At 37.5% G+C, this 26422-nt stretch overlaps 1 long non-coding RNA gene across 3 annotated transcripts in view; it reads left to right on the forward strand.

The window, feature by feature from the left end:
• LOC103105067 (uncharacterized) overlaps positions 1-26422 on the forward strand; it is a 110547-nt gene that overhangs the window by 45551 nt on the left and 38574 nt on the right. For 2 of the 3 annotated variants that reach the window (XR_008911180.1, XR_008911181.1), the window contains exon 2: positions 11068-13054. This is a non-coding gene — a long non-coding RNA (uncharacterized LOC103105067). The remainder of the gene's footprint in view (positions 1-11067; positions 13055-26422) is intronic. The other variant, XR_008911182.1, reaches the window with a different exon arrangement.

Here is a 26422-nt window from a genome sequence, read left to right on the forward strand (position 1 = left end):
GGTGATTAAATCTAAAAATGGGCAGTGGAGTCAACTTAATCATCATAATCAGGGGATAGATTTAATTTAAGATTTAATTTTGTTGGTTTTAAGTTCATATATTAATGCATTCAATACTATGCTGTTACACTGATCAGTGGATGGAGAGTCAGTAAGACCTGAATTTAAGTATGGCCTCAGACTCTTATTGCCTTTGTGACCATAGACAAATTGCTTAATTTTTGTTTGGCTCAGTTTTTTTAACCTTGATAAAATTGTTTCCTCCACTATTTTGAACTTAACTACTTTACATTTTTTTAAATATTGCATTTTCTATTTATTCTGAAAATTTTCTTTTTACTCTGCAAAACCTTATTTTGGGTATATTTATCTATCTATCTATATCTATTTAGATGTCGTCCTCAATAAAGAATATATTCCTTGAAAGTAGGAATTGCTTAATTTTGTTTTTGTTTTCTGATTTTTGTTTTCAAGCCTCTAGCACTTGGCCATAATTGGCACATAAAAGATATTTCACAGAGTTGTAAAAATTAAAATTAAATTTCAAATAATGAAAATAAATTTTAGGAGATTTATTAAAATGGTCATTAGAAATCAAGGAATAAAGAGGATACAAAATAAAAACCATGTGCCCATGGCTGGTTAGCTATTTTCAAAATCCCCACCTTACCACCGCTGATTGCTGCATCATGCCAAAGAGAACATGGGAGGAGTTACCATCAGTTAAATATCATTCATGTTACCTCATCAACATAGAAACATAGGAGAGATTATAGGGAATTTTGAGAAATACTAAGGATGTCTGGGGAATGAAGTCAAAGGTTCAAAATCTCCATTTTTACAAAGGCCTGTTGATTTTTTTTTTATTGATTTATCTCTTTGTTGACCTTTTTAAATAGAGCTATCTCCTGAAGAGAAGCCACATTTTTTAAATGAGTCATGGAGGAAAAAGTCTCCTTAGTTTAATCATTCATCATATCCTTGGCTTTTTGTTTTTGACTATGATTTATGCAACTTCTGATGAGTAAAGTCTTTCTACCAAAGCAAACTATTACCTGCTCTTAAACAGTTTTAGAGTTATCACATATTAAGAAGTGAAGTGACTTGCTCAAAGTCACACAATCAGTATGTGTCAGAAGTAAAACTTAAACCCAGGACCTCCTGATTCCAAGGGTTCTGTATCAACTACATCTTTGTGCTTTCTTGTCTGATGCATGATTATCATACAGGTTTATTTTAAAATATATTCAGTAAAGTCTTTCTAAAAGGCCTATGTACATAAATACAGGAACTAAGATGCATAAAGTATATAATCATACCTGAAAGTTGTAACAGTTAAAATTTAGGGGAGACTGAGGCAGGTAGAAGTTAGTTTCTCTCTGCAAGGAGTATTATTTTTATGAGGTTTATTAAAGATTAAGGATTTAAGAATATACAAGTAAGAAAAGGCACATGCCAGGTGGGTCATAAGGCCCACCCAAAATTTCACTCACATCATGAGATGCATCTGTTTGCCAGCGGAGACAGGAAGTAAAGAGATCCCGCCTACGGGGAAGACCCTTCAAATAAAATTTTGCTCTCGTCCCAGGTGAGAATTCAGTGAGATTAGAGGGCATTCTAGGAGCTAGCAAGGATTCCTGGGGAATGGAGTCCAGAGTTCAAATCTCAATTTTACAAAGTGTATTGAATGACAAACGATGAATGTATAGCCATTAGCGAAAGGTTATTTCAATAGTCTCCTTCTCAAATGGGAATTTTTGATAATAGAATAGGAAGAGAAAATTATTTTCTGCATTAATATGCTTATGAATATTAATAAAAAGGAACTAATTATTAAACTCTCTAGGCAGATTACATTTTACACCCCTCCCCATGTGGTTCTCTATGTTCTAAACAAATTATATACTTGATGTTCCCTATGCATGCCATTCCATCTCACATATACATGCCTTTGCACAGATAGCACTTACCTATACTATTCTCCCTCTTTAACTTTTGGTTATCAAAACCCCAGATATCTTTGAGGCTCAGTTTAAGTTCCTTTGATCAGAGGTCATCCCCCTTGGTATTTATTCTTTCAACATCCATAGTATTACTTTCGATGTATTTTATATTTACTTGTCTCTACATTTTGTTCTCTCCTCTAACCCTTAAAAATATGCTCTCTGAGGGCAAGACCATTTAAGTTTTTTGCCTTCTTCAACTTCAAAGGCAATATGATGCCATGACTGACTGGTAATCAGAAATTCTTGGTTTCAAATCCTCCCTGGACATGGCCTTTATCTTTTCTGTGCTCAGGTATAAAGTGAAGAGATTGGACTTAATGACTTTTAATGTCCTTTATAGCTCTAAATCTGTTTTATGATTTGTCACTTTCCATTATTCTTTCCCCCACTCAGATGCCAAGCTCTGTCAATTCTATTTATATACTTTTCTTGTATCTGTCTCTAATTTCTATTCAAATTGCTAAAATTAGAGTTTAGACCTTTATCATCTTGTGCCTATACTTCCATAATGGACTTTTCCCCTTTTATTTTGTTGTATTTGTGTGTGTGTATGTGTATGTGTATGTGTATGTGTAGTAGTAGTAGTCGTCGTCGTCGTCGTCGTCGTCGTAGTAGTAGTAGTAGTAGTAATCTTCTAATTCTAGGCTCTCTCTTCCCCTGTTCATTGCCCAATTGACCTGATCATCATTACTCTACTTTAAATCTTTGATTGCTTTCTTATGGATGCAGGATAAAATTCAAATACCTTAGTTTAGCAGTAGACTTCTTTTCTAACTTTATTTCACATTACTTCCCTTCAAACCCCCTCTAGTATATGTAGATTGGATTACTGATTCTTTCCCAACCCTGACATTCCATTTCTTCACTGTGTACAACCACAGAGGTCACTCCCTTCTGCTTTCCCCCATATATTTTCTCTTCCTTTCTACTTTGCAGAATCTAGGTTCCTTAGAGGCTCTGTTTAGGTACTATTTCCTCTGTAAAGGACCCTCCTTTTCATTTACTGGCCTTTCATTCCTTGTGGGCACCTAGGTGGTACAGTAGATAGTGCTGAGCCTGGAGTTAGGAAGACTTCCTGATTTCTGACCTGGCCTCTGACACTTATTTTCCTCATCTGTAAAAAGAAGAGAAGAAGGAAATGGCAAACCTCTCCAGTGTCCTTTCTAAGAAAACCCTAAAGGGGTCATGAAGAGTCAGACACTACTGAACATTTTATTCCTTAAATTACTATGTAGTGTTTGTGCTAACACTGTATCCCATAAATAGATCTTTTAGTACATATTTCAATTTGCATAAATTCACTTTATGGGCATGTTTTGAGGAGCGCTTGTTACAGAACCTGAGGTATAGCTGACTTGTATCTTCCAGATCACTGTAGAGAGCAACCAACTGCATCAGAGGTGTCAAGAAATGTTACTTTTCAGAGATGATTTCCAAAATGCCCAATTCAGCTTTAACCAATCTTTGTGGCTTAATAAACCAACAAATCTGGATAGAATGAAAATGGACACATTGACAGGTTTTATATGGAAATGGGATAGAATGGAACCATGTCTGCTGCGCAAATATGTGAGAGTGACAGAGATTAGCTTAGAAAGGAAAGATAAGTAGAATATTACTCTGAAAAGGGAACTGCCCAACCTCTTTCTTTCAGACTTGCAAAAAAATATGTTGTACTCCCTGCTGAGTTACAGAGGATCGAGTTCAGCTTATAGTCAGTCAATAAGCAATTTTTAAGCACTTCTTTATACACTTAGCACTGTGTATATATTGTAAAGCAGAAAACAGAATCTCTGCCAGTAAGGTACTCATATTCTAGTGGGGAAGACAATACATAAAATAATTCTGTACTTATAAATTAGATACAAAGTTACTTGCTTAATAAATGGCTACTGACTGAGAGTACAAATGGAAGGTTATCTCAGAGTGAAATCACTAGCACTGGGGACACAAATTGATAGGGAAACCAGGAAGAGCCTTTGGAACAAAGTAGGATATGAGCTGTCTTGAAGGAAGTTAGGAGGCAGAGGTGAGGAGAGGAAGGATGTTTCAGACATGGAGAACAACTATGGAAAAGTCATGGATTTAGTGGATTGTGGGTGGGAAACAAGAAATAGGCCAGTGTAGCTGGATTGTAATTTACAGAGAGAGGAGTGAAATAGAAGCCAATTCGAAAGAGATGAAGAAGTGTGACTTAGAAGGGGTCCACATGTCTGACAGAAGATTCTGTATCTGATTCTAGAGATATTACAGAACCACTGGAGGTCATCAAGTAGGGTTGAGATCTTTGCTTTAGGAAAATCACGTTAGTATGTTATTGGAGGATGGCATGGAGTGGGGAGAGCATTAAGTCAGAGGGGTTAGTTAGAAAGTTATTGCAATAGTCTGAGGGAAAGGTGATGAAAACTGTTTGCTTTCTGTGAGTGGAGAGAAGGGATGTAGATGTTGTGTTATCAAAGCAGAAATAAGAGTTTGACAATGAATTAGAAATTTGGGAGAATGAGATAAGGAATAGATGACATTCTGTTTTGGATATGTTGAATCTGATATGCCTAATATACAAGATTTAACACTGTCATAGAATAGTGTAGCATCAGTGGTTTTCCTAATAGATTAAAAGAACTTGGGGGCAGCTGGGTAGCTTAGTGGATTGAGAGCCAGGCCTAGAGATGGGAGGTCCTGGGTTCAAATCTGGCCTCAGACACTTCCCAGCTCTGTGACCCTGGGCAAATCACTTAACCCCCATGGCGTAGCCCTTACCATTCTTCTGTCTTGGAACCAATACCCAGTATTGATTATAAGATGGAAGGTAAGGGTTTAAAAAAAAAAAGAACTAGAGAAAGACCTTTGGTACTTTAAGTAGGTCCTCTATGAAGGACTTATAGAAAGAGATATGGATGCATCTTGCCCAGGATGAGGAGTCAGAAAAGAATCTTGATATGTTTGGAAGGGAGCTATTAATCTGATGAAATTATGGGTCAATCAGAATATAAATGATAGTTTCTTATTCAATCCTAACCAATCCAATTCAACTCTGGGTCTCAGGGACACAGTAGGAATTATTACCTTCCACTGTAATAACTTCAAGGCAGGCTGTTGAAAACTGCTTGCAAATGGCTGTTTGATTGACAGCGGACTGGGAGATTCATTATGGAGCCCCCTAGCAGGCGAAAGATAGGTGCTGCAACTGCCTGCTCAGATTCTTGCTGAGTCTCTCTCCTCAATTACAGTAGGCCTGCTCTTGGGCTTCTAACAGCTGCAGAAGGCCCCCTGCTGTGACCCAATATTCTAAATGGCTTCTGAACTTAAAAAAAAAAAAAGAGTTAAATCTCTAAGCTCTTGTCCTGTACCAGTCGCCAACTAAAAAAAAAAAAAAAAGATTATGGAGGGAGAGACCCAGAGTGGATAGAGTCCTTTCCACTTGGAGATCTCCCCGAATACCCCCCCCCCCCATCTCCGGTATTCTAACCCCCGTTAGTGAGAGTGAAGCAGAATCACTTTCTCTCGCTGGGCCAGTTGTGCAAACATCTTGGAGACAATTGATATATAAAATCAATATCTCTTTTATTATAAGAGGGGACACAAACTAAGGATCAGAACAAGGGGTCCCTAACTCTATCGGACCTAGCTAGTCACCCCACAATCCTCCATGTCCATCGCAAGAGGGATCCTTCCAGTAGTCCAGCTAATTTTCCGACTCCCTATTTCTATCTGGGTGTTCCCTAAAAGCTGACTAAGCTCTCTTTCTAAGACCCTCAGTAATTGGTTAGATTTAGTTCGAAAACTTTCTCCAAAACTCGTTATGATTATTTCATAAAGGTCAAGTCCACCCCAGGGGGTCTGACCCCTGAGGTAAAGCCTCAAAGCTGATCTGAGAGAATTTTTAGATAAGAACCTTCTGGAAAGCGCAGTAGGTGTGGTCAGATCCTTTTCTAGATGTTCCCCAGGCAAATGAGAACCTTCCAAGATGATTTAGGGGTGTCTCCTTCTCCACAGTCAGGTTGAGGTAGCTAAGCTGTGACAAGCTGTCTTTTCTCTACCCTTCCAGACAGGAAGAGAGAGACTCTCCTACAGGAAGTCACTCACTCTAGCAGTTGTCACTTCCAAACTGTTCCTCCTCTGCCATCTGCCTGCTAAAATCCTTTCCCTTGAGTTCCTAGCCTGTACATTAAAGACAGCCTTCCACTTCTCTCAAATCTTATCCTATCTCTATTTTCCCTCATTACATTTGCCTTATGTCAAACCTACTTTTGATATTCTCTCTCTCAGTCATGTTAAGGAAAAATTCATTTATAGTTATGGGTGTCATAATCAGTTCTGGGGATAAGGCAATAGACTTGAAGATAGGCAGATATGTATTCAAAGCTTCCTTCAAACACATTAGCCATGGGACTATCCACAAGTCATTTAGCTTTTGTGCTTCAGTTTCGTCATCTCTAAAATGAGGGAATTGGTCTTGATGGCCTATAAAATTCCTTCTTGCACTAAATTTGTGATTTTGTAAAACCATGAACTCTTTGAATCAGGGATGAATCAGGATCAGACTAGTCTTAGGTTACATCTTGGTATGCCTAAAATCTTGCACAGCAGTTTTTGCATGTAATAGATACTTAATAAACCTCTAATGTTCAGTAGAACTGTGAAGCTTATCATGCTCATCAGTCAGAAAAAGATGATTAGTACGTTTTGATAAACCTTAAAGACATTTGTAAATATTATTATCCTTTTTACCCACTTCATGAAGTCTACATTTGTTGTAAAGTAAAACAAAAGCTCTGTGTGTGTTTTTTAAAAATAATGCCTTGCCTACTGTCTTGAAATCAATATGGTATATTGGCTCCAAGTCAGAAGTGAGTAAGGGCTAGGCAATGGGGGTTAAGTGGCTTGCCCAGGGTCACACAGCTGGGAAGTGCCTGAGGCCAGATTTGAACTTAGAACCTTCCTTTCTGGACCTGGCTTTCCATCCACTGAGCCACTTACCTGCTGCCAAGAGCTCTGATTTTGGAGTTATCTTCTCACAAAACCAAGCAAATAGATCAATTTCAAAAGATGCATTTTATTGGTACGTTTATCATCATCTATGTGATGAGGTTTATCTGCTTGATGACTCATTTCTTATCAAATTTTACTCCAGCTACACTTTTTTCCTAGTTCCCAAGGCCAATTTCTGAAGTAGGTAGAGTATATGGTGTGATTTGAAAGGGATACAAGATGCTATTGTCTCAAAGATATCTATTCAGTTGACTTAATATCTGAAATTCTCAGCATTATACAGCCATTTCTATTATCCCCAAACCTTGTAGGACAAGAAGATAATTGAACATTTACTTTATATATTATATATATATTAAATATAATAAATATTTATTAGATTTAGAGGCACTGGGCAAAATATAGAGTATGGCAGTGATGACAAACATTTTAGAGATGGAATGTTGGGCCCCTCCCCTAAACCCTACACCTAGACCAAGTACTGTGGCTGTCCTCACCCCCCCCATACCACCAGAGATCATGTTTAGTGTTCTTCCCTCTCACCAAGTGTGGGTGTACCTTGCCCTCCTTTTACCCCACACAGTAGAGGAAGAAAGAGCCCCCACTGGGCTGTTGGACAGAGGAATAGATAAAGTGAGGAATACCCTTGGCAAGTGTAGAGAGGGGGAATGGAGTAGCCTGATAGCTCCAAACCCCTACAGCTCTGCCATCTGTGAGTTACCCACCTTATCCCCTGTGCATTCCCATTAGTTTGCTGGGCAGAGGGGATGGAGATGTGAAAAAATGTCTTCAGGCACAGTGGAGAGTGGAAGGGAGCAGCTCTGCTGAGTCCCTCCACCTTTCTAATAATGAACTAGAGGTGGGGGGGGGAGGGAAGTCAAGTGCTCACAGAGAGCACTCTGTGTGCCATATTTCGTATTTGTGCCATAGGTTTGCCATCACTGGAGTATGGGATGTTATGCAGATGTACAAATCAAAATGAATCCAGGGAGGATGGGTTTCAAGGCTTTGCAGACTTCCTAACTATTTCTCAACTCTAGACCTTTGTACTGGCTGATCTTTATCTCTGGACTACAGGCTCTTATCACCTCTGTTTCTTAGTTCCTTTGTCTTCCTTCTCATGTGACCCCACATTCTGCAAAAGGCCTTCCCCAGTTATTATTCCCCATCTTTCCCTCTACTTACTCTTGGAAATGATCTTTCATTTATACTGTATTTATCTTGCATATTGGAATGTGTTTATTGAAAACAAAGACAATGTTTTTTACTTTTCTTCATCTCTCCAGTGCTTAGCACAGAGTCTGGCACATGTTGTTGTTTAGTTGTTTTTCAATTGTATCTGGCTCTTCATAACCCCATTTGAGGTTTTTTGTTTTCTTTTTGGAAACATACTACAGTGGCTTGTCATTTCCTTCTACCACTCATTTTATAGTTGAAGAAACTGAGGCAAATAGGATTAAGTGACTTGCCCAGAATCAGACAACTAATAATTAATTGTCTGAGGCCATATTTGGACTCAGAAAGATGAGTCTACATATGCTAGTCTAGTTTTTCTATACATTGTGCCACCTAGCTCCCCTGGCATATAGTAAAGCTTAATAAGTGCTAATATGGGGTGCTTTCCATATGTGCAATTCTCTATGAAATTAGGGGAGAGATTGTAAGACTCTGAGGCTGATAAAAAATTCCTCTTCCCTGCAAAATAAAGGACTGTAATCAGTATAGATATAGCATACATAAGTTTATTGCAGTAAGCCTTATACATGGTGGTCCCATAGGGTCTGGGTCTAATATTCAAAAGTGTTTTATACCCAGGGAGCTATCTTTTCAACCTTAAATACATCCTCACCACTTCATTTACCATAATTACCTTTCAAATAATCAAGTTCTTCTCTTTCCTAGGTACTTCCTTTTTTCTCTCTTAGTTAAAGTGCCCCAAGACAAATGGGAATATTATCTCGGCTGCAGATCCTTAGGGGTTTAGCTCTATTTTAATGAAGAGTTGGCATGCAGGCTAATTGAATTTGACTGAAACACAGAAAAAAATATATATATATGGAACTAAGACCCTAAAAATGAATATGAAATCATCGGGAGTGCCTATGGCTTCTGTCTTAATGGAAGATATGCCCAAATCTTAGGAGATTTGTTCACCTTCTATAAATCTCAGATATTGAGGGTGGAGATCTAAGGTTGTTCACTGAAGCCTGGGGTGACAGAAAAGGTTATGGGAAAATGTCATAGAAAAATTTCTTAGTTGAACAAATTTGCCCTAAGCTGGTCCTATTCCTACTTTGCTACCTTTCTCTGTTACCAAGTCTATGTGTGCTTAGAGGTCAATTACTTTTAATATTGGCTTTATAAAACTTTATTGGGAAAGTAAAACTGCTTGGAGAAAATAACATATAACTCATTTGAACCAAGCAGAAAACATTTGGGATTATAGTAATCCCATCACTCCTTCTCTCCACTAGGGTGGATAATTGAGAAATGACTGTATTGGTTTTGGCTAAAGCTGCTGTGGGTTGCACTAATTGATGCATTGGGTTTGATTTTGCATCTTTGGAGTTAGGGGGCTTATGAACACATTATGCAGATTTATGGAAAACAAAATGCAAATGGATATTTGGAGCCCAGAGCCCTGGTGATTTTTTTTAAACTGGTCCATGCCAGATTTTCCAACTGTGGTCATTTATTTCTGCAGTCTAATGATTCCAATCTCTCGTCTTTGGTTTGCAAGTTTTTTATACAGTCGCATGCCCATACTTATTTTCTGTGGAAAGTTCTTTTTTTTTTTTTGGCATCATTGAGAACTCTTAATTCTTTGGGGAATTAAGTCACCATGGTCTTTCTACGAGGGTTTCAGTAAATAAAAAATGTACTTGGTGTCAGGAAGAGTGGTTTCTTATACTTTGCAGGCAACAGACAATGAAAAAGTCACTTAATTCTGAGATTCTCCTTTATATCAGTTAAGTAAGGATAATAATATTTTTACTACCTTCCTCAGATAAGTGGTAGCTGAAAGAGATACTTATCCTAACCAGGCAGTTACTGACCCAGTAGAGTTCTGCACCTTAAGTTAGGAAGACCTGAGTTCAAACTGAATTCAGCTACTTAATAGCTATGTGACTGAAGAAGTTACTTAACCTCTGTATGTCTCAGCCTACTCAACTGTAAAATAGGAGCAAAAATATTACCTATCTCCCAGGGTTGTTGTGAGAACCAAATGAGGTAATATTTGTACAATATTTAGCATAGGCCCTGGTTCATAGTACACAATAAATGCTTGTTTTCTTTCTACATTAGAGGGTTATTTGGCTCAAGTGATATCACTAAATTAAAGAGAGAAAAAATTTTACTATATGCCAGAAATTGGGCTAAGAACTAGAAATGCATATAAAGGTAGATAATAAGGTCAAGCTGTAACTGTAAATTACTGTATAAATTGCAATTGTTATGATCCAGCACCTTCTCTGTGGTAGATACCAAAAACATGATTGTTGGATTGGTTACTCATAAATATGTTTTTGACTAGAGACTCTAGCACCTACTTGCCCATTCCCCTTAGCTTGTAGTCCTTGTTCTTTGTGCCTTTTAGTGTTAGAGGTAGGGGAAGTTTATTTATAGAAGAAGAACTGATGCAGAAAGAAAACGAAACAAACTTCTCCCTTGCCCAAATCAATACTTCTTTCCATTAGGATGCTATGAATGTACCTTCAACATTAGATTAAGAAGAGGGGAATATCAAGCCCTGACATACATGTTTACCTTAATAAAGTCTTCTTGACAACTTACAATAGGAAAGAATAGATAAGTGAGGTTATAAAATCTCCAGAACTTGAGATGAAAGAGAGGTAGGGAAGCTAAGCTTAGAGGCAAGAGATCAAATTATGTTTGTATACCATTCATATTGTCTTGCTTAGAAGACTCAAATAATTGCTGCGCATAAGGGAGGAGAAGGAATTGAGACACTGACTTAGGCTCATGACTTTGTAATGAAATTATACTACCTTTGCTGAGTCTTTGCCCAATTATATACATCAGTCTCTTGCTTTCCTTTTCCTTCCAGTGCCCTGAGCCTTGAGGGTGTTAGAATCGCTGGGCTCCCATCACTCTACTTAATATGGCTTTTAGAGAAGGGCCACTGGCTTTGACATCCATGTTGTTAATCATTTGATTGGGTTCTCTCAAATCTGGCCCAGGTATGGGTGTTCCTGCTGAAAACGGAGTAGTTCTGGAAGACTGAAGTAAGTAGAATTTTCTTTTCATTCTTCTGTTTCAAGGTACTTTGGGCTAATTTTTGAGTTTTCAGTTTGCCTATTTAATCTTCTTAATTTACTTGTTATCCCTCTATCCTTTATTATCTCAGCTCCCATCATTTCCCTGAAATCCTTAATCATTCTGTTCCTTTTTCTAGCAGGGTGTTCCAAATCACAGGTTACTGAAATTGCACTGATCATTTCAATCGCTGACCTGAAGGTTGACTTAACCCTGAGACTTCTGATGAATTCCAGGCTCCTATATCCTATTACCTGGAATCTTTCAAAGCTGTTCCCTATCCCCCCTTCACTCCCCACCCCCACCAAGAAATAGAGAAAAAATGAGCTTTGATTCTGAGTTATTCCTTAGTTTGAAAAGAAAATAAAAATGAACAGGGACAACAGAAATAATAAAATTGCAAGGGGCTTCAGAGATCTTCCTCACCCTCATCTAGTTCAGATGAGGATAATGAAGCCTAGGGAGGTGACATGATGAGTTCAAGGTCACCCAGGTAGTATGAGGCATATTTTGTATCTAAGTCCTTTAGATTCCTTTTATGCCCCCCTCAGAAACACATCTGTCTCTAGATTATTATCATCTCTTCCTAATTTATCATTTCTTTATATTATCTATCTCTAATCTGTTTTTCATCTATCTCTAATCTGTCAGATATCTATTCTCCTATGATCAGTCTATCATTCATCTCCTGTCCATCTATAATCTATCCTTTTGTATACTTTGTCATCTATCTACACTTTATCTATATATTTATCAATCATCTACATTTTCCTTAACAGAAATAATATGATATAATAAATAAATCTAAAAGCTTGAAGATGAGAGAATTTTATGCACAAATTTTGCCTCCCTGATTTTATATTAGGAGAGATTTGGGGAAGAAAATAAGGTAACAGTGTGAACATACAGAGTTGAATGGAATGCTGTCACCCAGGAGAGGCAGGAGACACCCTTAGTGAAGTGGTGTACTTCACAAAGTGAGTTCGAACATCCAGAATTCAGTTATTGGGACTGCAATTTATTAATAAAGGAATAAATAAAGAATCTACTAGCTGGGACAGCCTTCCCTAGTGGAAGCTGTCCCAATCTAACATTTTGGAACATTTTATATATGGTTACAAGATACAAAGTTATTTCTTTTTACACCTAGGTTCTTAATCAAACAAACTTTATCACCAACACAGGAATGTGGGGTCGGAGATGAGGAGACAATCCTCAGATTTATGTGGGGGCTGTTATTTAGGGACTGTTTATTTTCACATCCATTAAGTCACCTAGCCCTATTTAGCCATATGTTATCTTGCTTCCATCCTGACCTCTTTGATAGTCCTGAAATTCCTTTGTCTTCCTGCCTTTTCTAATTCTCACCCCCAAGCTAAGTAGAGACTGGTCTGTTGTCTGTATAAAAAGCTTGACTTCCTGGGGGAGGGAAGTCAGGTCTGTTCCCTAAAAAATGCTGTCAGGGTTTTTTATCTGTTTTATCTTCTTCAATTTTATTATCTTCCCTTATTGGGATTACTTCATTAGAATCTGGGGGTTAGAATCCTGGGAAAGCAACTGCCATCTGGAAGTTGGATGAGGACTCTGGAGCTAAAAGCATCTCAAGATCCCAGCTCTGACCTCCTGTGGACTTTCAACTTGTTCCAGTGGAAAATCCAGCTATATCCTGTAGACCAATTAAGTCCTTTACTCTGCTGCTACACTGTGGAGATTGAATCTCAAGAAGGGTTGGTCAGAACTGCTTTTTTTGCCTTAGCGGAGGCTTAGGCCTCACCAAGGTAAGCTTGGTCACATCCTACATCTGACTCCATCACTATATTGTTCTTATTCTAGAGACTATTTCCTTTATGGGTTTAGCCTAGGATTAGATCAGATAGTAGAGGACATTAAGGTAGAGAGGATAGACAGAATAGCTTCAGCCTGGTGGAAGAGACTCTGTGAAGAGTCAGTTGGTGGGAAAGAGATTATTTTTATTAGTGTTAGGGAATATCCTCAGCCTACTTTCCTAATCCCATCCTCATTCACAACTTTTTAATAAACCTCATTACCTTGAGAAGTACAGTCAGTTTAATTATCTACAGGCCTGAGTCAGAGAAGAGCCATTTTTGCTCTCTGATCCTGAGAAGATCATCTTGACTGACTGGGTTTAACAAAATCCTAGTCAACCATTTGTAGTCACCTTTACCACAGCCTCTTTGAGTCTTGGTTTCTTCTGTTATAAAATGGGGGTACATACACATGTATTGTCTATCAATCAGAACTCTTTTGTTGAAGGATTGGGACAACATATGTAATGTCCTTTGTAAACCTTTCAATTCTATGTAAATGTCAGCTATTATATGTAATGTGGTTTAAGAATAACTGTGATGATCATTCTCAGATGGATTTTATAATTATAAAGGGAATAGGCACCAGTAGGAAAAGGGAGGAGAAATGATAGGGATATGTGTGTTTGGTATTTTCCTTGGCACAGACCCATAGAAAGAGCCTGAGGCAAATATACATGAAAGTTCTTCTACTTTTAAGAATATAGTCTTTTCTGAAGACAGTATATAGGTCATTGCATTAGCAAAATTAGTCCATTTGCTAGTTAAGAATCATTGTTTTGTGAATTTTGAATATCTTGTCATTTTTTTCTGGTCCTATCTTCTTATTGCTGAATCAGTATTTTTTTCTCTAGACCCTACAACATCTTTCCTATATCTGAATTGTCTACTTCCTTATCGATGCAAATTTTACATACTGTGAGAAACTTCAGCTGAGATCACTGTCTTAGCCTAAATCAACTTAAAGCTGGAAAGAACTTTAGAAATTGTTTAATTTTATACACTTTATTTTGCAGATATGTTAGCTAAGGGCCAGTGAGGTTAAGGGATTTGCCCAATGTGATATGGCTAGAAAGTGGCACAGTGGTATGTTGATCCTGGTTCTTGTGACAACAAATGCATTATTTTTTCTCTTCCTCTTCCTTTTGCTTCTACTGTAACCAACTGTCTTGTCTCCAATGTTTGAAAACTTTCCTCTCCTTTCCTTCTCATTTCAATTAGTTATGATGGTCTATGGTTTCCACCATGACCAACATTTGTCATCTTTTCTCAGTCCTTTATCTTACCATTTTAGTGTAGACTATAATAACAACATACATTATTATATTAGCCTCTTAATAATTTTTTTCTTGCTCATAATTTCTCCTTCTATCCTTCCTTCATATCACCTTTTAAATGAAGACATATGGTTATGTCACTCCTTTGATCAGAAATTCAGAATAGCTCCCAATTATCTGAAAAATGGAAGTCTAACTTTTTTTGCATTTAATGCCCTGTATTACCCGATACTGTGCTACAGGCAAAGGATCATTAGCCTGGGGTCAGAAAAGGGATAACTTTTTTCTTTAATAACCATTCTTTGTCATTTGAATTGGTATGTGATAAACTCATCATCATAGAGCAGAGTCAGCATGGCATAAGGCAGTGATGGTGAACCTAGGGCAGGCACAGATGCCGAAGCATGTATGCAGAGGACTCTCTATGGGCACTTGACTTCCATCCCCTCCCACACTGTATTCATTACTAGAAAGACAGAGAAACTCAAGTGGAGCTTCTCCCTTACCTCTCTCCACTGTGCCTGATGACATTTTTTCACATCACCCACCTCTCTGGCCAGTAGGCCAATAGGAGCACACAGTGGGTATGATGGGAGACTCACAGGTAGCAGAGATGGAGGGAAGTGGAGCTCTCAGGCCACTCACCTCCCCCTCTCTATACTTGTTGAGGACATTTCTCATTTCATCCACCCCTCTGCCCAGAAACTGTGGATAATTTTAGAGTTGTGACCTAAACTATATTAATTATTGGCTGCCATGGATATTCCAAATAACAAAAAAAATTTACCCAAGTCAGTCTGGAAATTTATGGTGATTTAATTAATATAGTGGAAAGAAATTTAACAAGAAGGGAGAAGGAAAAAGGTGTAGGATTTCTCCTGCCTGGTTTGTGCTGGGTGGGAAGATTAGAGTCTCTAAAAGGTAAGGTTTTGGAGAAAAAAAAAGGAAGGAATCAGCCTGAACTCCAAGAGGGCTCAGCCAAGATGCCTGAACCTGGATTAGCTCAAGAGCAAACTCACTGCCAAAACCCAGACAAATAGCTGCCACCACACCAAGATGTCAGAACACTTAGCACGTTGCCAGCCAAAGCCTCCTCTCTGGGAAAAGAGGCTGAAGAGAGCAAGTGACTTGCCCTATATAGATGGTTTTATGTCACTTTCCTGTGTCTCATCTGTACCAATGTTAGCTTAGCTTGACTTAGGACAGCCCAAGGGTCTGTCTGCTGTTTCTGCATGTCTGTTGAAAGCCATTTCCTCAAATACATAATCCTTGAGTATGGTGCAGACCTTCCTGACCTTGTTAAACTAAGTAGGGTAATGTAGAGTTCCCAAGACTTGATTCTGTTAAACCAAGTGTTTCCATTGTTACTAATCAGGAGATAGCTAAATCAGATCTGCTAAAGTATGGTCTGAGTAGGGTGGAGTAGTTTTAAAATTCACAAAGCTCAATGGGAGTACTTCCTCCCTTCCCTGTGTGGACTTAAGGGGGGAAAGAGCACACCCAGCACTTGGTGGGAGAGAGGGTCATGGCACATGATCTTTGGTGGGGTATAAGGCACAGTACTTTGTCTGGGGGGGTGGGGTGGGGATAGGGTCCAGCACTCTATCTCTAAAAGGTTCGCCATAAGGGATAGAGAACCAGTCAGAATCAGAAAGATCTTGATTCAAGTTCTGCCTCTGATAAATATGGCATATATAGCTCCAAGTAAGTAATTTCTTCTTTGAATAATTGAGTTGATTCTCTAAGACACTAAGTTGAAGAAGAGGGGTAGACTTACATTGGTAGAGGAAATTTTCTCATTTAAGAGTTCCTAGTCACAGGCACAGTCTCCAGCCTTATGTATTAGGCTAGTGTTTTGCCATGGGAAGTGAAGGACTGGTTCTACATATGACTTACATATGATAATGACATATTTTAGAATATAGCTCAGTCATTCAGTTCTGAATTAAAGGGAGAAGAGTATGATTACTTGATGACTTCTGATAATTCCATCTTCTGTGAAGGGCATCTTCTCTCCTGGTCAATGAGGTATCCCTTGCTGATACTCCATGGCAACATGAAACACAAATATACACAAGTTATCTATATAGTGTCAACTAGTAGTTGACCAACTCAAATTCACATGTTTTTATTTTTGCAATGACTCTGTATTTTTTGTCTTGTTAGTTTCCAACCCTTTTATCTCTACTTTAGAATTTCTGTTGATCTTTACTGGGGAGGATATATGTTACTGTCTTTTTTACGCTATCTCCTAAAGCTCTATTTGGGATTTTAGGACACTGTGGTTGGTCTTTAGGTCTAAGGAAAATGCCAGTTTTAAAGGCTTATGTATTGAACATTCATGTGAAACCTCTGGCTTTCCTGGCTTTACAGCTATGAATTTTAAAATCTCCATCTTGCTTGGTCTAGCACCCAAAATTGTGTACATCCACACTACACGGGCATGTGCTAGTCAATGACAAATCAGAAATAACTAACTGCCCACCTGGGCTGTCCTAAGCCAAGCCTGAGGCACCATTGGCACTTGTGAGGCACAGGAAGTGATGGAGAAAGCAGCCTCTGGAATTCGCTCACTTCCTGTGGACAGGGCTAGATGCCAGTTCATGCTAGAAGCTTGAGCAAGGTGGAGGCCTGCAGACAGCTTCCCTTCAGATCGGTCACATGAGTCAAGGACTGTTTCCTTCTCTACCTTGGCCCTTTTGGGCCTAACTCCCTCTGACTCCCTGCCAGAGGTTGAGTAAACCCTTTCCCTTTTCTCCTCTCTACTTCTCTCCCTCTCCCTTCTCTTACTCCCATTGTGATTAAACCACCATAAATTCCATTCTGACTTGAGTGTTTCATTTTAGGAATTTCATAAGTAAATTCCTTGGTGACCACAGTTTTAATATTATAACAATCTTCAAAGGTGAAATTTTCACTACAACACAGCTCATCATTTATCTTATCATTGTCTCAAAACTTTTTAGAGTATTAGTTCTATCCTTGAGGGAATTCTTACTTCTTCACAGTTGCAAGGGGCAAGCAGAAACATTAGAATGCACAGGTATGTGTAGTACATATATTTGTAAACATGTGAATCAGTGTACAAATTTGTATTCAACATTTCATCAGCAAATGAGTATCATGACATATCTATTGTATATACATGGATGTATGGTATGTTCTGGAAGGATTAGCACCTTTCATGTGCGGATTTTCTGAGTCCTTTTCAAGATTGCTCATCCACATTTAGTATTCACCTTTTACCCATCTCTCACCTGTTGCTCTAAGAAGCTGTAGCATGTATGGCCACACTCTTATAAAATTATGGAAGTGATCTAGGGGGAAGTCTATCCCAAGCATGTGAATATTTTTTCTGGCAGAATGGGAGAAAGATAACAACTTGTTCCAGTGGTCATCAAGGTGACTGAATCAGGTGCTTTGGAGCACTTAGAAATAGATTAGACATTGTATTTGAGGGATCATTTAGTTATATTCGAGGGGTTCAGTCTGTCAGTATTGAGAGGGGGAAAGAGTGGAGACCCCCCTTCTCAAAATTGGGATTCAGGGGACACAGCTGATGTTTTGGGTTGGCTCAGAGAGAGGAGAGGGAGTTTTGAAGATTTTCCCCTTTCTGCCTTCCCTCCTTAGCTAAGACTGCTCTCCCATATTCACTCTTGTCCCTCTTGTCCCCCCCTCCACTACTTGAGACCAAAGGGTCTCCCCTTGATCTGTTCACTCACACATATTCACAGCTTGGGGAACAGATAACTTTTAATGTCAACTCATTCAGGGTAAAACAAAGAATAACTAGCATGGAAAGAATGGGAAAGGAAGGTGGGAAAAGGGGGTCTCTGTCTCTATCTAAAATCCATTTCCTATCTCCTCGAATTTGGGGGGAACTCAGGCCTTGGCAGCCTGAGCCCCCTGAGAGAAAGTGAGGTTGACTCACCCTGGGTTTGGCCCATTTGCCACAGTTCAGACTCAGGGCAACAGGAGCTGAAGTAAAGTTGGACAGAGACTTAAAATGTCTTCTGATGGTTTCCTCTTCAATTAGGAAATGTTGGGGGGAAATATTTCCAATCACCAGCAGGAAAAGTGGGTAACCCTCAGGAGAAAGTCTTTTTCCAACTTATCTCTTTGGATTTTCAAGACTGAGAGACCAACTCCCCTAACAGCCAGAATTGTATCCTCCTCAAGATTCCAATCCCTTGGGGTCCCTCCCCCATCAAGGTGATCAGCTGCATACATTCTTCAGCCTGGCACTTTTCTTATATGCCAGCCTCTGTCACAACATCAAAAACACCAAGGTTGGCCACTCTATCTCAGGCTATGATCAGTTATCTTGATTTTTTTCATTCCACTGGACATTGATGACTCTGGAAGAGAAAGTAAAGCTAACAACTTTGTGCAACTCTGTCTCAGATAAATCTAATTCTCACAAAAGGCAAGACAACACTCCATGACATCGACCCCATTCAAAACATAAAGAACAGAAATACTTCTCTATTGATTTTGGAAAATAGACTGATTGTGAATAGATCTAAAGATGAGTTGACTAATAAGTGTGTCTATATATGTGTACCTATGCCAGCTGTGATAGATATTCTGAGGGTGCATTTTTGATGGATTCTCTAGATAACTAATGAATCAAGTTTTGCCTACCTTCCTCCCTCTTCCTCCCATTTTCTCCCTCTCTTCAGAAGCCTTTCAGCTTCCCCTCCCCCTTCTTCTTTCCTTTAAAGTCACTCAGGATGGACTATGATGCTTTAGAGAAAATACTCTTTTCTCTTTTAACTCAAGTAATGGTTTATTTGGGGAAGACAGGACAAAGAAGGAGGATAAGGTAAGAGGGATGGGGTTTTCCTTTTATCTACAGGGAGCCTTGGTTAGGAGGATATTGAGAGAGTATTGGCAGTTCTATCACAACTGTGAAACAAAGTCAATCAGAGAGATATGAGGACAACTGTTTTTTTCTTTCTTCTTCTGCCAATCAGCCAGGTCAAGTCTCAGAGATACAATTAGCTCCTTCACCACCATCATCAGCCAAAGCCCAGAACAGAAGCCCTGTCCAAAAGCCTCTCAGCCATTGGCTTAGCTCCAACTGTCTTTCCTGATAACATTCCAAAAGGAATGTTCACTTGGCTGACAGATGATGTCCTTTGAATTCATGCCTCTTCGACACAGCTAATATAAACACCTCTATTTTTCCTTGAAATCTCATATGTGGGGAGAATATCTTCCTACAATTGGATTATAATCTCTTCATATAAATAGAACTCATGGATGACTTTAGCCTCTCATATGGGCCATATCTTTCCAGCAATACACAATATTCTTTCTTTCTTGACTTTTATTATGAAGTTTTACAAACTCTATTCTTCATTCAAACTAGAATGATCTTTTTCTGCTAAATCCACACAAATCAAAAGCCTAGATATACAAGAACCAAATGGCAAGTGAAGAAAAGAGAAGTGTATGGTACGTATAATAGTGTCCTATGAAGCATATATCCTGAACCTGGGGACAGTATGAAAGTACAACACATACTTCGAGATAAAGATTGATGTTGAAAGGAGACAATGTGCTGTTGAAGGTGGTGCTGATAATGGATAAAATTTTGTTTTTATCTGGCCCAATTTGGGGACATTTTTCACTTGAGCATTCTTTATTCCAAAGAAGATGCATTAACATAGTAAATTCTACCCTTTTTGAGGGTGCAGGGTCAGATTTGTAGCCTTATAGAATGCTGGTGAAATTATCTGGGTGGAGAAAACTCTTTTGGGCTTCTAAGGATGAATCTTAATTTCCCCTTGTTCCCCCATTCTTCATTCTACTTTTATCTCTATTGTAAGACTTTAATGGCTATTAAAATCAGAAAAACTATTAATGAAATTATAACACATCCATTTATTTTCCAAGATTAAGTAGTTCTCCCAAGTTTAGTTTTTGTCTCATGCTCTGAGAGTCCCATGTGACTATAGTGATTAACTTCAGTTGTGAAATCCAGCAAATGAAGCTACAATTTGATTTCAACATTTTTTTTCCCAAGGTGCTTTATAAGTAATACAATTTTTGATTTTGATCAAAGTCCAAGAAAGGGATTAAGTTTGTTATTGCCATAGCAATGAGAAGTTAGTCATAGCTATTATGATTAATGTTTGTCAAAAGACCTGCTATATTTAGTTGCCTCCAGCTATACTTTGCATCATATTCCAGCCATCTTCTTGTCCTCTGCCCTTCTGTATTTTATATATTCATTCCCTATTCCTTGATGATTTCCTCACTTTTCAGTTGTGATCAAATCAATATTGTCATTTCTACTTGATAGGGCTTATTAGTCAACTCATTTTTAGATCTACTTACCATCTCTTTAACTTCCCCAAATCAAAATCTTTCTTTTTGGTCACCATTCCTTTCTATGTTTTCTCCCCCATTAGAATGTAAACTTCTTGAGGGAAGTGACTTTCCTCTATTGAAATTCTTTGTGCTTATCACAAGGCTTGGTTTAACATGGAAAAAGTTGGCAGATGACTTCTCTTTCTGTATAATAATGAGCATGGAAAAGTCAATTCAATAATAAGAAAAGCTAGTTTTAGAATCATTTCTTCCACTTTATGAGCAGCATGGCATAGTGGATAGAGAGGGGGACAAAAACTAAGAAGATTTGCATTTAAATCTCACCTCTGACACATATTGGTCATGTAACCTTGGGCAAATTATTTAATCTATTGGTGCCTTAGGGAACTCTCCAAGAATATAAATTAAAGAGATGATTACCTTTTTTTTGTAAGGAGTTTTCTCATCTGAAACTTACCTATACCAATGGAATTACCATAAAAAAATTGTTGTTTTTTCTTTAGTATGCCATTAACTTCTCATTGAATTAATTATTAAAGGAGGAAGTATTTTTTATGATTATACATGCAGTGCATGTATTATTTGTGTTTTCACAGAAAAGGAAATCAAGTTCCAAGTAAGATTACCTGATGCCATATAAATATTGTTTCTCAGTTAAGACTTGAACACAGATATTTTGACTCCATGTTCAGGACTCTTTCTATTAGCCTTATACTTCTCTTCCCCTTTCTTAAAAAATGACGGCCTTTTCACAGTGGCCAACATCTTGAAAGAGGACCCAAGAAATATGAGAAAATTAAATTAAAACAAGCAGGTCTCATGCAAAAAGAGTTATATGCTGAAAGGTTTTTAAACTTTTATGAAACAACTGGATAATAGTCATCTTTTGCTTCAAGGTTCTCAACTTACATCATAATTTAATACATAAGTATTCAACTTACATAGTACCCAAGTGGCAGTTACCATTATCCTGAAACAGAATAAATTAAAGAAGCTACTCAACTTAGAGCTCCCCCTAAATCTTGGTGTATGAAATAATGCATGCGAGACACCTTTTTGAATAATAATGAGAAACATTTGGGGCCAGGAGTTATGTGGCTATCTTTGGTGGTTCTGTACATATTTTACTTGGAAATTTCCTTCTCATTCACTAACCCATTAACTCCCTTGATACACAACTCCATTCTGCAATTTAGTCTCTTTTGCTTTTAACTGTATTTGTATATCCTGATTCTTTTAGGGAATCTTGAAGCTGGCTAGAACAGTTTGGATCGAAAGATTTGAACCCATACTTATTTCTCAGATAAGAGAAGGGATTCTTCTCTTGATGTCTGTGAATGTTTTAAAAATTGATAAGCATATTTCAGCACAATTGATTTATTGTGTCATCTAATATATTTTAATGTGTTTAAAACACTATTCTGAGAAGAGGTCTATCGTCTTCATTGTCTCTCACAGGGGTTTGTGGTACACAAAATGTTTAAGAACCTATGATTTAGTATAGTACATATTGAGGGAATGAATGAAGGGATAGTTGAAAATATACTATTTAGAGAGACTGCATGAACTAATAACCCACAGGTCACTATACTTAAAAACATTGAGCATGGTTGGTGAATTCATACTGAATGATTTTAAAAGAATGGGCTAAATCAGATCCTTTAAACATCATTTCACTGTTTCTTATTCAAATATGCTTTTAATATCCACACCACCATCATTTCAGGCACAGACATAAAACACTCATTCATTCAGCTTCATTCTATTCTATGACAATAGAGATGACTGGAAATGTCACTACTGTTATACAGCAATACTGCATGTTCTTGTGAATAAGCCCTTGAGCAGCACATTTTGCTAAATAGAACAACATTAGTGGACTTGGATAATCTCTCAGCAGCATGGTATTTGTATTTTTTAATTGTCAAACCAATTACAGTAGCCTTCTGTTGGAGTAGCTTAGAATGTTCTGTGGGCGACTGGTAGACTACTGTTATCTCTTTTAGAATCTCATATTAGTTCAAGTTTTGAAGGAGATAAAAATCTGCCCAGAAAAAATTGAGTTGCAAAAGCAGAACCCCGAAATTCTACAATGATCTTTGCAGCTCTTAGTTTATTTTCCTATGGGTGGGGAGAGTTCTGTTCCCGGAGAGCACTAAGTTTGATCATAGTTTGTTGACATTACAAATGGGGCCCGGATGCAAATTGACTAGAGGGATGTGGAGACAGTGTAAAAGCCCCAATTAATTTAGCAGCATGGGATGAAACCACATCTGTGAGTTGTTATAAATGAGGTCAATGTGTGTCTGTGTGTGTGTGTATGTATGAATCTGTGTGAGTTCGATTTCTTTGGTAATGTGCTCTGGGATCCGAAGTGCACACTTTCTGATCCTTTTAGTTGCTCTGTTTCTACCAGTTTTGAAAGCCACAGGGATAGAAATTTGGTGCATTAAGGCATTGGTCCCTGTCACTGTAAACAGATATGTTTCTATCTATAGCTTCACTATGATTCTAATGCCTTTAAAAGATAGAAAAGCTCAACCTGTAATTCCTACTGAACTTTCATAAGATGGTTATTTGTTTTACTAAAGCCATCTGTAACATGCATTGTTTTTTAGAAGAAACACTCTGTAGGTCTTTTACCACATACCCAAGATAGTTGTATGTTGGGCTAAGAGGCAATAAATATGACACAATATCTAAAGCTGTGAATGAAGCATACCCTATAATGAAGGGATTAATACTGTGACTCATGGAAGGTAGACTGACCTTGAATCAGAGTTCAAAACATCCAGCAATATGATAAAAAATATTTTGGCAGATGGAATGCAGAATAAATACAAAAACAAGAAGGTTTATAGATTGAGTCTGTGCAATGAAAAAAGTCAATCTATTAAGAATATGTCTGCATGAGGTCAAAGCTGACTGACTTGGTGAATCAATAAAAACCTCCAGCTACTTCTCTATTCCACTCAATAAATAAGGAAAAGGAAGCTATCTTTATATCATTATTTCATAATTAACATTCTATAACATCTTTGTGTAATTCCATAACATTCACAACTACTACCCTTTCCCTGTCTGTTTTGTAAAAGCCTACTGATTTCCAGATCATCTTACTCTCTCATCTTCCTAAGGAAATATATCACCAGTCTTCATTCTACCATCTACCATCATCATCATAATATTAGCATCAATAATTTTGATCTGCTTTGCCTCCTAGTCTCACATTATCTCAATATTATTAAGTCCAAGGACCTTAAACTCCATTCTAGTTCACCCATTAACACCTTAACATCTTGCCATTATTTAAGATTGTTCACCTCTAAAATACTGAACTCCCAATCAAATCTTCTTCACCTTCCACATGTTGTAGTTCCTTACCCAGTGAACCTATTTTTCAGCTTCAAAGTAGCTTTAGTCTATGGAAATTTTTCCGTTTTGCAGTCCAATGTTGATTTTCTCCTTTCTTCTTTATGGTCCACTCACTGAGTGTGGCTGGACAAAGTAATGAAACTTAGGTCCCCCTTGCAATCTTGCTGTCTAACCTCAATTAGGATCCCACAAGACTTAGTAATTATCTTAATCATATCCTTTTAATCCCTACATTATTACCCATAGCATTTGTTCCAATTCTTTCCCACATTCCACAAATGTTCATCATGACCCAAACAGTTCAAGCTCAGTAGATGGCCTTGCACCTTGCTTTATTGAAAAGAACAAATACATCTAATGTAGCCCAACTAGGAAGACACTTGGAGGCTATATTTTGAACTCTTAAGATATAGATGGAAGAACAGTGGGACCTTATGAATAGAGAATTGAATATAGATTCATAAAGACCTGGATTTAAATCTTGCCTCTGAAGATTATTAGTTATGTGACCATAGGTACCAGTATCATCTGTAAAGTCTTCTGCTTGGCATTTGAATTTTTTAAAATAACCTGACACATTCCTCCCCTTTCCAGTTTTCTCTACCTTTACCCCCAGCCCAATTCTATTATCCAGCTATTATGATCCATTATGCTTGGTTTTTTGTGTGTTTGTGTGTGTTATTTTTTACAAAAGAAGACTCCTATAATAGATTTGGAGATGTTAGAGGGAAGTAGATGAGATGAAAAAAGTAAATCAACAAGCATTTCTTAAATTAAATTATTAAATTAATAGCATAAATTTATTAAATTTAAATTATTAAATTTATTAAATGTGCCAGGGAATGTGCCACATGTTGAGAGCATCAATAAAAAATTATAAAAATATTCATAAGGAAACAAAAAGAAGTTTACCACAAGGAACACAAGTATAAGTGGAAATTTTATCTCTACCTTATTAAATTTAATATATACATTAAAATAACTAGGTGCTAAAAAGTTTGACATTTTCAAATACATCTTTTCCTCCTCTCTGTATTGGTATATAGATGTATTCACAATAAATGTGAAAATTAAAAAATAAACATGTTGCACTGAAAATAGACAAACACAATAAGTTAATGAAAGACACAAAGGAATTTTCATTAGTAGGAGTGATGGCTTTTATTCTGACACAGAAGAAAAGAAGAGGGATGACATGGAGAAATGATAAGGTCATTTTCAAGACATAGTTATATGGAAAAGAGAAGGGAATTTAGAGATCTAGTATTGGTAGTCTCTCTTCTTTTAATGAAGTAAGAGGAGAGGTCATCTTATGATGATGAGGGAAGAAAGAGACAATTTGCTATCTCCCTCTTCTAAGCCTTTTTATGAAATCTTACTATTTATGTTATTTTCTTTCAAGACTCACTTCATCTGCCATCTCCCACAGGAACCCTTTCCTGATTTTATTGGGTGTTAATGCATTTATTCCTCCCTAAATTACAATACATAAACTTTCCTGGTTAGTTATTGTTTCTGCCCTACATAGAATATAAAGTCTTCCACGGCCCACTGTTTGTTTTTTCTAATTGTGTCTCCAGTTCCTGGCACAGCAACTACATTCAGTAGGCACTGATAAATGAATTTTGGGTTGGATTAGATTGGAAGAGAGGTTTAATATATCTTCCCTTGAACATTTAATAAGGAGTCATTTTTTTCTTGCTTTTACTGACCATTCTTTTATTTTTTTTCTTTTTGTTACCATGCGATAGTGCTTTATGTAAGACACCTAGATGCTTAAAATACAAATTTTCCATTGGGCTTTCAGTAGAACGGGGAATATAGCTAATTTTACCCATTTCAATTTTAATTTGTAGGCAGCACTTGAAATATTTTTTCTTAGGAGAACAATGTCTTTTCCCATCTTACTATTGAAAATTTTGTGCTTCATAAGAGTCAAATCAAATGTTTCACAGGGACAAAAAATAAAAAAAGTTTTTCCATATTATATAATACTAATTTTCATCATTCATCAAGAGGATAAGCATTTTTGATTTTATGGGAGATGAGGAGGCTATAATTATAATCTTCCAAATTTGCCTTAGGCTCTGGGAGGACAGTCTGTCCATCAAACAGTGCATATTAATTAGGCATTTACTAGGGTTTGTTAGGCATTGTGCTAAGTATGAAGATGCAAATAAGGACATTCCCAGTGTGATTTTGGTCAATCTCTCTTATTTGTAAGATGGAGATGCATAAGAGAAAGAAGAAAAGAAGATTTAGTATACAAAATGTGTAAAAATTATCAATGACTCTTAATTTTATATCAGAAACATTTTCAAATTTACTG

The sequence above is a fragment of the Monodelphis domestica genome, chromosome 4 (assembly GCF_027887165.1).
Source record: "Monodelphis domestica isolate mMonDom1 chromosome 4, mMonDom1.pri, whole genome shotgun sequence".
NCBI lineage: Eukaryota > Metazoa > Chordata > Mammalia > Didelphimorphia > Didelphidae > Monodelphis > Monodelphis domestica.